Source organism: Trichechus manatus, unplaced genomic scaffold (genome assembly GCF_000243295.1).
Source record: "Trichechus manatus latirostris isolate Lorelei unplaced genomic scaffold, TriManLat1.0 scaffold00162, whole genome shotgun sequence".
NCBI classification, from domain to species: Eukaryota; Metazoa; Chordata; class Mammalia; order Sirenia; family Trichechidae; genus Trichechus; species Trichechus manatus.
Window position 1 is genome coordinate 4,546,123 of NW_004444098.1, and position 11,571 is coordinate 4,557,693.

Genomic DNA, 11,571 nt, shown 5'->3' on the forward strand with positions numbered 1-11,571 from the left:
TCCTTGTTTCTTCCAGCTTCTCATAGTCCCAGGTGTCTCTTGGCATTCCTTGGCTTGCTGCATTTGCCTCCGTTGTCACATAGTCATTCTTCACCCGGTATGACTCTGTCTCTGTGTCTCCTCCCCGCTTTTATAAGACACCACTCAGATGGGATCAAGACTCACCCTAGTCCTGCATGACCTTGTTAACTGATCACATCTTCAAAGACAGATCTTATTTCCAAATAAGGTCACATTCACAGGTATAAGCGTTAGGACTCAACATATCTTTTTGGGGGGACACAATTCAATCCACACCACTAAGTCTAGCCAACTCACAGGGTCATGAGAATAAACCATTGTTGTTTTAAGCCACCAAGTTTTGTCGTTATGCAGTAATAGGTTAACTCAGCATAAGGTTTTGACGTTCCATAGTATTCCATAACTTACTTTAGGATACTTAAAAATAGTTCTAAAACAAGCCAACTCTATCCTCTTTCATATCTTAAAAGCAAGTGCGGTGGGGTTAATTTTGGGTGTGGCCTTTCTAGCCGTGGGCTTGTAACTCCCACCCAGGTGATTGTGTGACAGGGTAATTGTGGCCTACCAAGGGGATTGGTCAGTTTTTCCTTAAAGAGAGACAATTTCAGAGCAGAGGAGGGGAGCCAAACACCACCAAAGAAGGAGAAACCAGCAGGAGAGACCCCAGCAGCAGAGACCCGGCAGCGGGAGACGTGTGGTGGGTTTATGGGCCCAGGGAGAGAGAAAGCTGAGTGCCTTTGGGCAGAGACTGAGGGCCAGGGAGAGGAATGCCAGCAAGCACAGCTGGGGGGAAGCTATCCTAATGGAAGAACTGTATCCTGAGTGTTCTTGAGCCTAAATTGTAATTGTTACTTCCCTAATAAACCCCATAATTGCGAGTATGGTCTGTGAGTTCTGTGTGGCCATTGCAATGCATTATCGAACCCAGTAGAGAGTGCTGTGGGAGGGATGGTTGGTATCAGAATTAGTAAAGATGGCAGAGAGAGGAGATTTGTCTGGCCTCCACCACATGGACATCAGCCCTGCGCTGTTGATCTTGGTTCTCCTTCCCCTTTGTGGGGTAGGAGGAGGTCAGACACCTCTCCACACTTCTCACAGTTGGCGTCAGAAGCAGGATTCCTTGCAATGAGTCCAGACTCATGAAAGCATGGAACTTTGTGAGAGAAAAGAACGAAGGGGCTTGGGAAGTACAACTTTTGATTCTTGGATGGTTGCTTTGGTTGTTGTTACCGAAATGGCTGAAAAGCTGCAGCTGGAGAGGCCTGGGGCCAAAGCCAGGCCAGATAAGCAGGATGATTGATGGTGGCCAGAGTCTTCTGGTTCCACCCAGCCATAGGCCCAAGGCCATATGCATATGAATGGGAAGATAGTTAAGGTGTAGAGAAGACTATAAACTGGAATGTTTTAAAAGGGTTATGTATTTAGGATTGTGTGTTTATCTGAATGTACTATGGATATTGAATGTTTCTCCAACCTGATGTTGGAAAGCAGACCTAAATATATGATAGAAACGAATACTGGGTATTACAGATTACAGAAAGCGTGCAACTCACCTTCAGCCAACACCTAGTTGGATATGCTAAAAGGGGAACTAGATTTGCCCGGGAGAAAACACAGGCTTTTTGTTTCAAGCCAGTAGCCCTGTGTATAGAGTGGGGGCTTAGGCTGAAAACCTGACCCACACCCAGAACTGCTGAGAGAGTGGAAGATTTGCATTTGAAGAAAGAACTTACAGAAACAAAGTGACTGTTTTGCTTTTTGAATTTCAAGCAAGCAGTTTGCTGTTGGATTCATCGAGGCAGGAAAAGTAAGTGTCCATCAGAAGGAGCCCTCTTCCAGGACTGGAAGTTAAACAGAGCCGGTGAGTAGACAGCTTGGTCTGCTGGCTTGTGGTGATCACCTCTGAGACAGATAGGGTTAACTCTGCTGGTGGAATAAAAGAGCTGTTAAAAGATTACCACCTAGGAGCTGGGTAAACAGGAACCACAGCCTGTCAACATAAAATCAGGTTAGAACAACTCGTGAATTACTACTTCCTGCTTAGTGTTTTTCTAGTCCCTTTCCCCCTCTTACAGGCTCGGCGTGCGCAGGAGAACAAAGTGTGACCACTTTTTTGCCCCACTGAAGAGGGCGAAATAATACAGAAGTTCAGTGCGCCTGTGCTATATCCCATATCCCATAATAAGTGACGCCGAGAGCTGCCGAGGGGACTCCGTCTTGAATAGCAGCAGGTTCCATCTTGGACTCCAGATGGGCGTGCAACCTAATTAGTATGCACTACCATTTCAAGGAGTACCCGCTCCTTCGAAGAAACCCACTGAATATTCATTGCTCTATTGTCCCCACCAACCCATATAAGCCCTGGCCTTGCTTCTCCTTGTGAGTCAGACTTTTGAGGCATGAGCCCCCAACTGACTCCTTTTACTTGTCACAAGTAAAATAAACCTGTTGGAACTGAACCCAAAAATTGTCCCCTCTGTGTATTCTTACAAGAGAAAGACAAGGACCCATCAAGTCCGGAGGGCCTCTGTGCCCTCAGCAGTAACAGTTTGGTGACTCTGGTGGGACTGATTTAGTCCTGGGTTCAAGGATGCGAGTGGACTCAGCCCATGGAATCCAGACCCTTGGAAAGGCAAGCGGCTGCCGGGACCTCCTTGTTTGGTGCCTCTTCAAAGCAGCAAGTTTTCCTTGGGCTTGACTCTTCACATGTGCCCCACTCTGACAGGTTTAGGTTTCTCTTCCCTTTGATCACCCCACTTTCGCTGCCTAGTCTTCACTCTTTGTCTGTAACACTTTTTCTTAAAGAGCTTGGGTTCGTGGAAGGGGGTGAAGACAATAGATCTCTTCCGAGAGAAGAGTGAAAACTTCACCCCACCGGGTCTGATCAGCCCGGAAGCCTTTGGGCTGGTAAGGTTAGGATGGTGAGAGGTTCGAGTCCTCAAGAAACATCCGAAGGCAGGTGGTGAGGGGTTCAAGTCCCCAAGAAACACCCGAATTTTTGAGACCTCAAGATATATCCTCTGGGCCCAATTTGGCTGCCTACAGGAATGGTGTGAACATTTCCGTAGGCCTGGGCAGATGGTGAGAGGTTCAAGTCCTCAAGAAACATCTGAAGGCAGGTGGTGAGAGGTTCAGGTCCTCAAGAAACACCCGAATTTTGTTCTAAACCCTCTGCTTAGGTGCCATCTTTGGCACCATCTTTCTTTTTCTCTTCCCGCCTCTGCTTAGGCGCCATCTGGTTGCGACTAAAGTTAACACTGGCTGAAGTTTGCCATCTCTGTAAATTCTCATCCACTGAAGAACTCGACGAGTGGTGGGAAGACTAGTGGGTGGCTGGGGTCCTTACTTTACAGGTGGGTCAGTGACCACCTCACCCATCATCCACTAGAGAACTGCCACCCCTATGTAAGCTGGCCTCTCCCTCTCCTCTTTCTCCTTTTTCACACTGTATCGTGGCACATAGAAGCCATTCGGTCGGGGCGGAACCAGCACTGCATCCCTGACCTTCAAAACTTAGCTCTGGTAGGGCTCGTAGTAGCCTTTGACCGGACCTGTAGAGAAGCTGAATATCAGGCTGATTGGGAAAACAACCTCGTCACAGCCCAAAATCAGCATGTCCACTGTTCTCCTGGGCCAATTATTATAGGAGATAAGAAGTACAGGCTCAGGAAGAATTGGGGGGAAAATCCCTTATGTTGAGGCCTTTATGTCTCTGTATCAAGACCCCCAGCTTAGAGACAAGTGTTGGGTTTGTGTTTTGGGATCTCAGCCACGTCCCCTTGCCCCAGCACCTGAATCAGATTTATTGACTGACCCACTATTTCAACCTCCTCCTCGCCCGGCTGCACCCCTATTCCCTGAGAATGTGGAAGCTTGAGAAGGTGACCAAACCTACCCGGGGACAGGAAAACCAGACCCTCCTCCATATCACTCACCAAGACCACCTACTTCTCTTGAGACTAAGCCAGAAAATGAATTGGGGCTATCACCTATGGGGCTCAGATCTGGCAATAGGTTTTACCCCCCCATCACACCCTGGTTCCCCGAGACCCCGCCAACCTTAACTCTCCCTTTAAGGCAAGTGGTGAATGGGGATGGGGGTACTAATAGGGTACATGTCCCTTTTTCTGTCTCAGATACTATACAGTGTAAAGAAAGGTTTGGGAGTATCTCTGAGAATCCAGATAAGTTCAGAGAAGAGTTTGTTAAGCTTAGCTTAACTTTTGATTTGACTTGGTGAGATGTTCTTGTGATTTTAACTAACTGCTGCACACCAGATGAAAAATGAGGGTACTAGCTAAGGCCTGAGAACATGCAGATAGCCCGCTGCCAACTAACCCACAACAGGACATTTTTAGAGTGGGAGGAGATGCCATCCCCGAACAGGATCCAAAATGGGATTATGAAGATAGGATAGATCAGGGAAGAATGAGGCATTTTATCATTTGCATTTTAGAGGGAATGAAGAAGTGTGTGACCAAACCAGTTAATTATGATAGGGTTAGAGAAGTGACTTAGGAGAAAGAGGAAAACCCAGCTGTGTTCCTTAATTAACTGAGGCTTTTAGGAAATATACCAACACTGACCCAGAGTCAGCTGAGGGGAGAACCCTAGTGGCCATACACTTTATAACCCGGTCCTCTGCAGACATAAGGAGGAAGCTGCTCAGTGTTAATGTCCCACGTGAAGCCTGAGTCTCGCAACTGGTAGAGGAGGCCTTCAAGGTGTTTAACAATCGGGATAGGACAGAGGAGACTAAGAAGGACAGATGGGTGGAACGGAAGGTCCAGTTGTCGGCCACCGTCATCCAAGGGCTACCTCGTAAGAAGATCGACCTTCCAGAAGCCAGGGAGCCAACCACAGAGACTGGGACCAAATCAGTGCAGTTACCGCAAGAAAGAGGGGCACTGGGTGAGACAGTGTCCTGAGCGCCCCAAAACGGGGCACCCAGTTGACCCCCTCTGAAAGAAGCCTCTCGTTGCCACCCTGTCGAGTGCTGAGCTAGAGCACTCTGGTTGACAGGACCCAAGGAACTCCCCGGCTCCGGAACAGCATACCCTGACCATCTCTACTGCGGAACCTTGGGTTACCATCGACGTGGCAATAGGAAAACTGAATTTTTATTAGATACTGGAGCCACCTACTCTGTCCTGATCCATCACAGAGGCCCCCTCTCCACCCGCGACTGCACTGTCACTGGGGTCGATGAGGAGCCGAACATAAGATGCTTTACTCGCCCTCTCCCTTGTGAGTTAGATCACATTGCCTTGCTTCATTCTTTCTTATATATCCCTGAATGCCTGACCCCATCGTTGGGAAGGTACCTCCTAACCAAGATGAGAACAACCATTTCTATACATAGAGCTCAGGGTAACCTTGAGCAAGGGAAAGAATTAGAATTAAGCCTACTGGTTTTAACAGAAGAAGAAAACCAATCCTCCAAGGATGAGATCCCCAAATTTATGAAAGACCAGGTGAACCCAGTAGTATGGGATACCTCAGTCCCGGGTAGGGCAAGGGACGCCCTCCTGGTGGTTATCAAACTCCAGCCTGGAGCTGAATACCCCTGAAAAAAAATACCCCCTAAAACCAGAGGCCCAAAAGGGAATCCTCCTGGTACTGCAAAGGCTCTTAAGACAGGGCCTTGCATTGGGATTCTTGACCCAACAGGTAGGTCCAGCTACTCTCCCCATTGCATACTTCTCAACACAGCTGGACTCTGTGGCTCCAGGCTGGCCTAGCTGCCTTAGAGCAGTGACAGCTACTGCCCTGCTAGTGAAGGAGGCCTCTAAGTTTTCACTAGGACAGCCCCTAGAGGTCCTTACCCCTCACCAAGTACAGACAGTATTAGAAGTGAAAGGAAACCAGTGGCTGACTGGGGGCCATATCACTCCATATCAGGCCGTTCTACTAGACACCCCTGAGGTCACCCTAAAAGTATGTCAAACTTTAAATCCTGCGTCTCTCTTCCTGGTGAGTGATAAGACTGAACTAGAACATGACTGTGTAGAAAAAAATAGACATGGTTTATTCAAGTAGAGAAGACCTAGAAGACATTGCCAGAGACCCCCCCAGAGTACACCTGTGAGCCAATCGAAGATCTCAAATTCCTCTTCAAGAAAACAGCCCCGGCTAACAGATGAGTAACCCCAATGGTAGAATAGCTGCTACGTTAGGAGTCACTTTTGTCCTTGTTCTCCTTATCCTTTTCATTTTGTCCTTTTCCTGTCAAGTTCCCTTCTTGGGGTCTGATTACTTCCCTTGGTGTTAAATTATGGGCCTGAATATTCTTCTCCTTCTCGGCCTCCTATTTGGCGCTGCTGTCCCGCCCTGGGGAAATAACTCATTAGTTTGCCTGTCTGGGAGCATAGTCCACGGCAGTAACCTCTCTAACTGTTGGATATGCCATCATAACCCAAAAGGCAGATCCAGAAGAGGGTTTGGATTACTGGGAGTTCCGATTTCCCTTAAAAATTTGACTCAAAATCAGATCCCAACCCCATTCCCGAAACCCAGAGGCACCAAAGTCACCATCCTCAGGATCACCCCCACTCCTGTCCATCATGAAGGGGTCCCTGGGTGGGCTACTGCTTGTTTTAACCCTCCAGGCTTCACGTGGGACATTAACACTGAGCCAGCCATGCGAAATATGACGCGTAATCATGGCTGCTACCCTGCAATGAAATATTCCACTGGCAGCAAAAATTGTAACTATTCTTTTGAATGCCCACCGGACCAGACCCAGAGAACTGCCCTTTTCCGCTTTACCAATAACACTTGTGCAAATATAAGTTGCTCTCCAGGATCAAACACAACCTATAGTAATGTTATGACTATTACACATCCAGGAACTGAGTGTCAGCCAGGCAACATCATTGCTTGGAATAAGTGGCATAAAGAGCAGATAAATAAAAGTCCTGCTCCCGGGTGGGAGACCTTCCAAGGTCAATATCTAGGATGCAATACCACCACTTCTTGACTTATACGTGAATGGCTTCTCAGTAACCCTGACCTAAATCCAGATGATGCCACAAGTTGGAAAAATATCTCACAATTGTTATGTCTACCAACAGGTATTACGTTTTTGTGTTCTGACAGTAAGGGACAAAGTTGGGCCCTTTCGTGCCTGGATATCACACAAGTTAGGGGAATGTGCACAGTTGGGTGGGTGAAGCCAAAAGATGACCACATCAGGTATACCAAGGGCTAATGGCTTTACCCTCACCTGGGACTCGCTCTGGTCGAAAGAGAGCCAATCACGCTTGTAGCACTGGAATAACAACCCTAGTGATAGCATTGGGAGCCTTAGCAGGAGGGGTAATATACAGCACAGTCACTTTATCAAATGTCTCTACCATAGTTGAAGAAGTGGCCGAAGACTCAGGACAGAGTCTCCGGGCTGTATAGAAATCCCTAGATTCTCTTGTTACCATGGTGATGGATCATAGACTAGCCCTGGACTTCTTATTGGCTGAATGGGGAGGGGTCTGCACATTTCCTGTTGTTTTTATGTCAACACCTCCCAAGAAGTTGAACTTAGGGCCACCAGATTGTTAGAAAAAGCCAAATGGCTAAAAGAAACCATGTCACAACAGAGAGTCCCAGACAGAGTGGGAGAAAAATGTAGAACAAAATTCAATTCACGAAGAAAGACCAGACTTATTGGTCTGACAGGGACTGGAGGAACCACCGAGACTATGGCCCCTGGACACTCTGCTAACCCAGAACCGAAACCAGTCCCGAAGCCCACTTTTCAGACAAAGATTAGACAGGCCTATAAAACAAAAAATAACACGTGTGAGGAATGCACTTCTCAGTTCACTCAAATATAGGAGACCAAATGGGCCACTCCTGTACAAAAGCAAGACAAGAAGGCAGGAAGGAACAGGAACTGGATGAATGGACACAGGGAACCTGGGGTGGAAAGGGAGAGCGTGCTGTCACATTGTAGGGATTGCAACCAATGTCACAAAACAATATGTGTATAAATGTTTCAATGAGTAATTAACTTGAGTTGTAAACTTTCACCTGAAGCACAATAAAAAAAAGCTGGCAACACCGTAAAAGTCTCTATAAAATTTCCCAGCAGTGTACAAAGTATGTGGGATATTTCACAAACCAGAGCCTTGGTTCCAAAATTCTTCAAGGCAGAACTAAAATACATGAACATCAGATGTTCCTTTTACAGTGCTTTCTGGAAATAAACAGGATTTTGCTTCATTGATACTATTTGATTACTTACTTTTATCATGATTTTGTAATGGGTCTGACTTGGATGTTTTGATGCCAACGATGTAGTTTTTTCCAATAGTTTTATTTCCCTTCATTTTTCTATACAAAATGCATGATACAGCTTTCCTTCTACGAACCAGCAATTCTTACAGCCAGCTATAAGAACTTAAAACTAAGAGCATCTACATTATAGAACGTCTATAATGTAACCTGACATAAATTGAAAAACCTCAGGCAGCTCTCAGATATGGTTACAAATTAAAAGCAATAGGGTGATGTTGACATCATCCTATTACGATCAGCTGGTCTGGATGGAACCCAAAGGACAAAGGGTTCGCACAATTTGTAGAGAAGAACACTTATTATGAGACCAGGCTTCTTGTGAGCTAATTCACTTTTGACAGAGGGTATGTAAAATCTAAGAGCACTTAGCTACTTATTGTGTAAGCAGCAAAAGTAATTTTCTCCAGTTTACGGAGGGAATATTTTTCTAGCAGGTCTCGGCATGGTAAAATGCAGGCTTTTAAACTTGACCTCTTAATTGAGGAAACCAAACCAAACCAAAAGAACTGGTTTGCCTTACTGAGTAACGAACCCGAGACCCCTCAAAAACTACCTACTGCGATGCATTTACACCATTCACCCCATGATTGGAAACATTCTTTGGATCCTTGGATGACCAATCAACTCCTTTCCATAAGGTCATTAAATAGTCGCCCTGGAAACCAATTCCTGAGCAAAATAGCAGACCTTCACCTCCCACCCTGCTTTTTACCGTGGTAAAGGTAACTTTTTTTTTAAATTTTTAATTTCTTTGAGACCACCAAATAACCGTCTCTAGTACTGCATGAAAACACTGGGGTGAGGGAGGGTCAGATGAGGAAACATGGAGAATATTTCAAAGAGATTTCAAGTTTTCATCCAGTCTTTCTTTTTTTTCAGCTCCCCATGTTATAAATCTATCCCATAACACTACCACCTGGAGACTTAACACCCGGGAACTCTTGCAAAGCCAGGTCCCTAACGGGGTAACTTGAGACTGTAGAAATTTTGAAAAAGCATGTGTTCAACCATCCAGCAATTCTGAGGTTATGCCCTAGAGAAAGATTGGCATTTGAACACAAGGAGCTGTGCACAAGTGCTGTTCACTGCAGCACTATTAGGAAAAAGAAAACTTGGAAGCAATCTGAGTGTTCAACAATAGTGAAAGAATTAATACAGGGTGTTATATCCATGACAGTCTATCGTACAGCAGTTAAAACGATTAAACTAAATGTGTGCATATGTTTACACACATATATAGGTATTTATATATTATGATGATGAGTAAAAGAGCAAGCAGTGCCATGTGCTCAATCTGAGTCCATACTACACCAGACTAGGGGTATTGCTGTCTCCGGGAGAAGGGCAGGGGATGGGGACCCAGGTAATGGTGATAAGGAATTTTAGCCAAATCCACAAAGTTGTATTTCTTTTTTAAAAACAGTGGCTGGAAACAAATATCACAAAATAGCAATATTGCTAATTTTATGGTGAAAATGTATTTTGTATTATCCTTCCTACTTTTGTGCAAACTTTAAATTTCTTATGAAAGAAAAGAAAATCATGCTAGTAGGAGATCCCAAAAGTGTGTTGCCATCTCTATCCATCCATTTCCTGCTTTGTTACCTGAGCAGAAGGAAGAGCAGGTACAGGTTCTCTTGAGTACCTGATGGCTTCTGAATATGCCATAGTTTCAGCAATTTCAGCTGAGGCAGTGAAGTTTAAACTGTTCAGTAGATACAGTGTAAAATATGGGTGTCACAGAAGGCACATTGCCATGTGAGCTGCTGCTACAAAACAAAGCACCCCAAAACTCAGTGGCTTAAAACAATAGGCATTTAATATTGAACAAGATTATGTGGGTCAGACTTCCAGGCAACATGGTGCTATAGGCAGAAGCACCACGCCATCCCTCCACAGCAAAGATCCGAAAACCTAAGCCAAACGGAGAAAATGGCAATTCTGAAACCCTAGGCATCAAATGAAGAGATAAAGAGCTCAGCCAAGCACCAAATGGAATAAGAACTGACAGAGAACAGAGAGTGAGGAGAGATAAATGCAGAGGTCCCCTATCAGCTAATGCAGCACGGATCCGCCATCTTGGACTCCTATCAGAGAGCAGTGAACAGGGGATACAAGAAAGCAGCTTCACGGAGCTTCCAGCAGGAGACAGGACAACCGGTAACTGGCGATACATGCTTTCCCACCCCCACCCTTCTTCACCCCCACTTAGCCTCCTCTACTTCCCGCGGCCACAGTCTCTTGGCTGGGAAGCACTGGCTGCTTGGATTCCACCCACCCGCGCTGGCCAACTCCCTGAGAGCCATTTATTGGCTGCTGGTGTTGCTTTTTGCCACTTCTTTTGATTTCTTCCTTACCTCTCACCACCTCCCCCTCCTTTCTGTCAAATACCTGGCTCCGTGCGCCATCTTTGCTTCTTCCTGAAAGGCTGTGAAACTCTGCTCGAATGTGAAACTGCTTCCTGGTCGATGCTGCCATGCTGGTGAGATCCCAGGTTTTTTTGTTTGTTTGTTTTGAATTGTTTGTTTATTTTCTTTTCTCTAATTGGAAGCCCGTTCTAGCTGGGCAGTAATGCGCAGATTGAGACCTACCCCCTCAGTTTGTGCAGACACCCAGAGGGATCCCTGAGGGTGTTTCTTTTTTCTTGTTTATTTGGGTTTTTTTTTTCTGTTTTTTGTTCTTTTTTTTTAATTTGTTTGTTTTGTTTTCTTTTCCCTCTTTTTCCCTTTTTGTCTTTTTTCATTGCTCAGTTTCTTGTCTCTCTATACCTTCCTTCTCTTCCTGTCCCCTGAATACCTAGTGCTCAGTAACACCTCTATGCCTTCTAGCCAGGATGTAATTCACCTCCTGGGAGCAACTTCCCCAGACCTCGTAGCCGCACCAGTAGGATCCCTGAGAGCTTTACCTTTCTTTCTAATTTGTATTTATTCATTTCTTTCCTTTTTTTCTTCTTCTTCTCCTTTTTTGTTTTTCTTCATTTCATACATAGTCTGTCATCTCTCCACTCCAACGGCAAGCTCACCTAGCATTCTTTTTCGTTTGTTCCTATGTTTTTCACTTCTGTTCCTCTCTTCTCTCTCCCATACCCATCTTAGCTCCACACATCACAATCTCCTCCCTCCATCCTGCTTACCTGCACTGTGCGCTTAACATCACACCACCAAGCCATCCAGGCATGGCCTCCCGGAACCTTCCCTGCACTGATTACTGGCCCGCCCTGGTGGCTGTATAAGTGCCACAAAGAACTCATTCCAG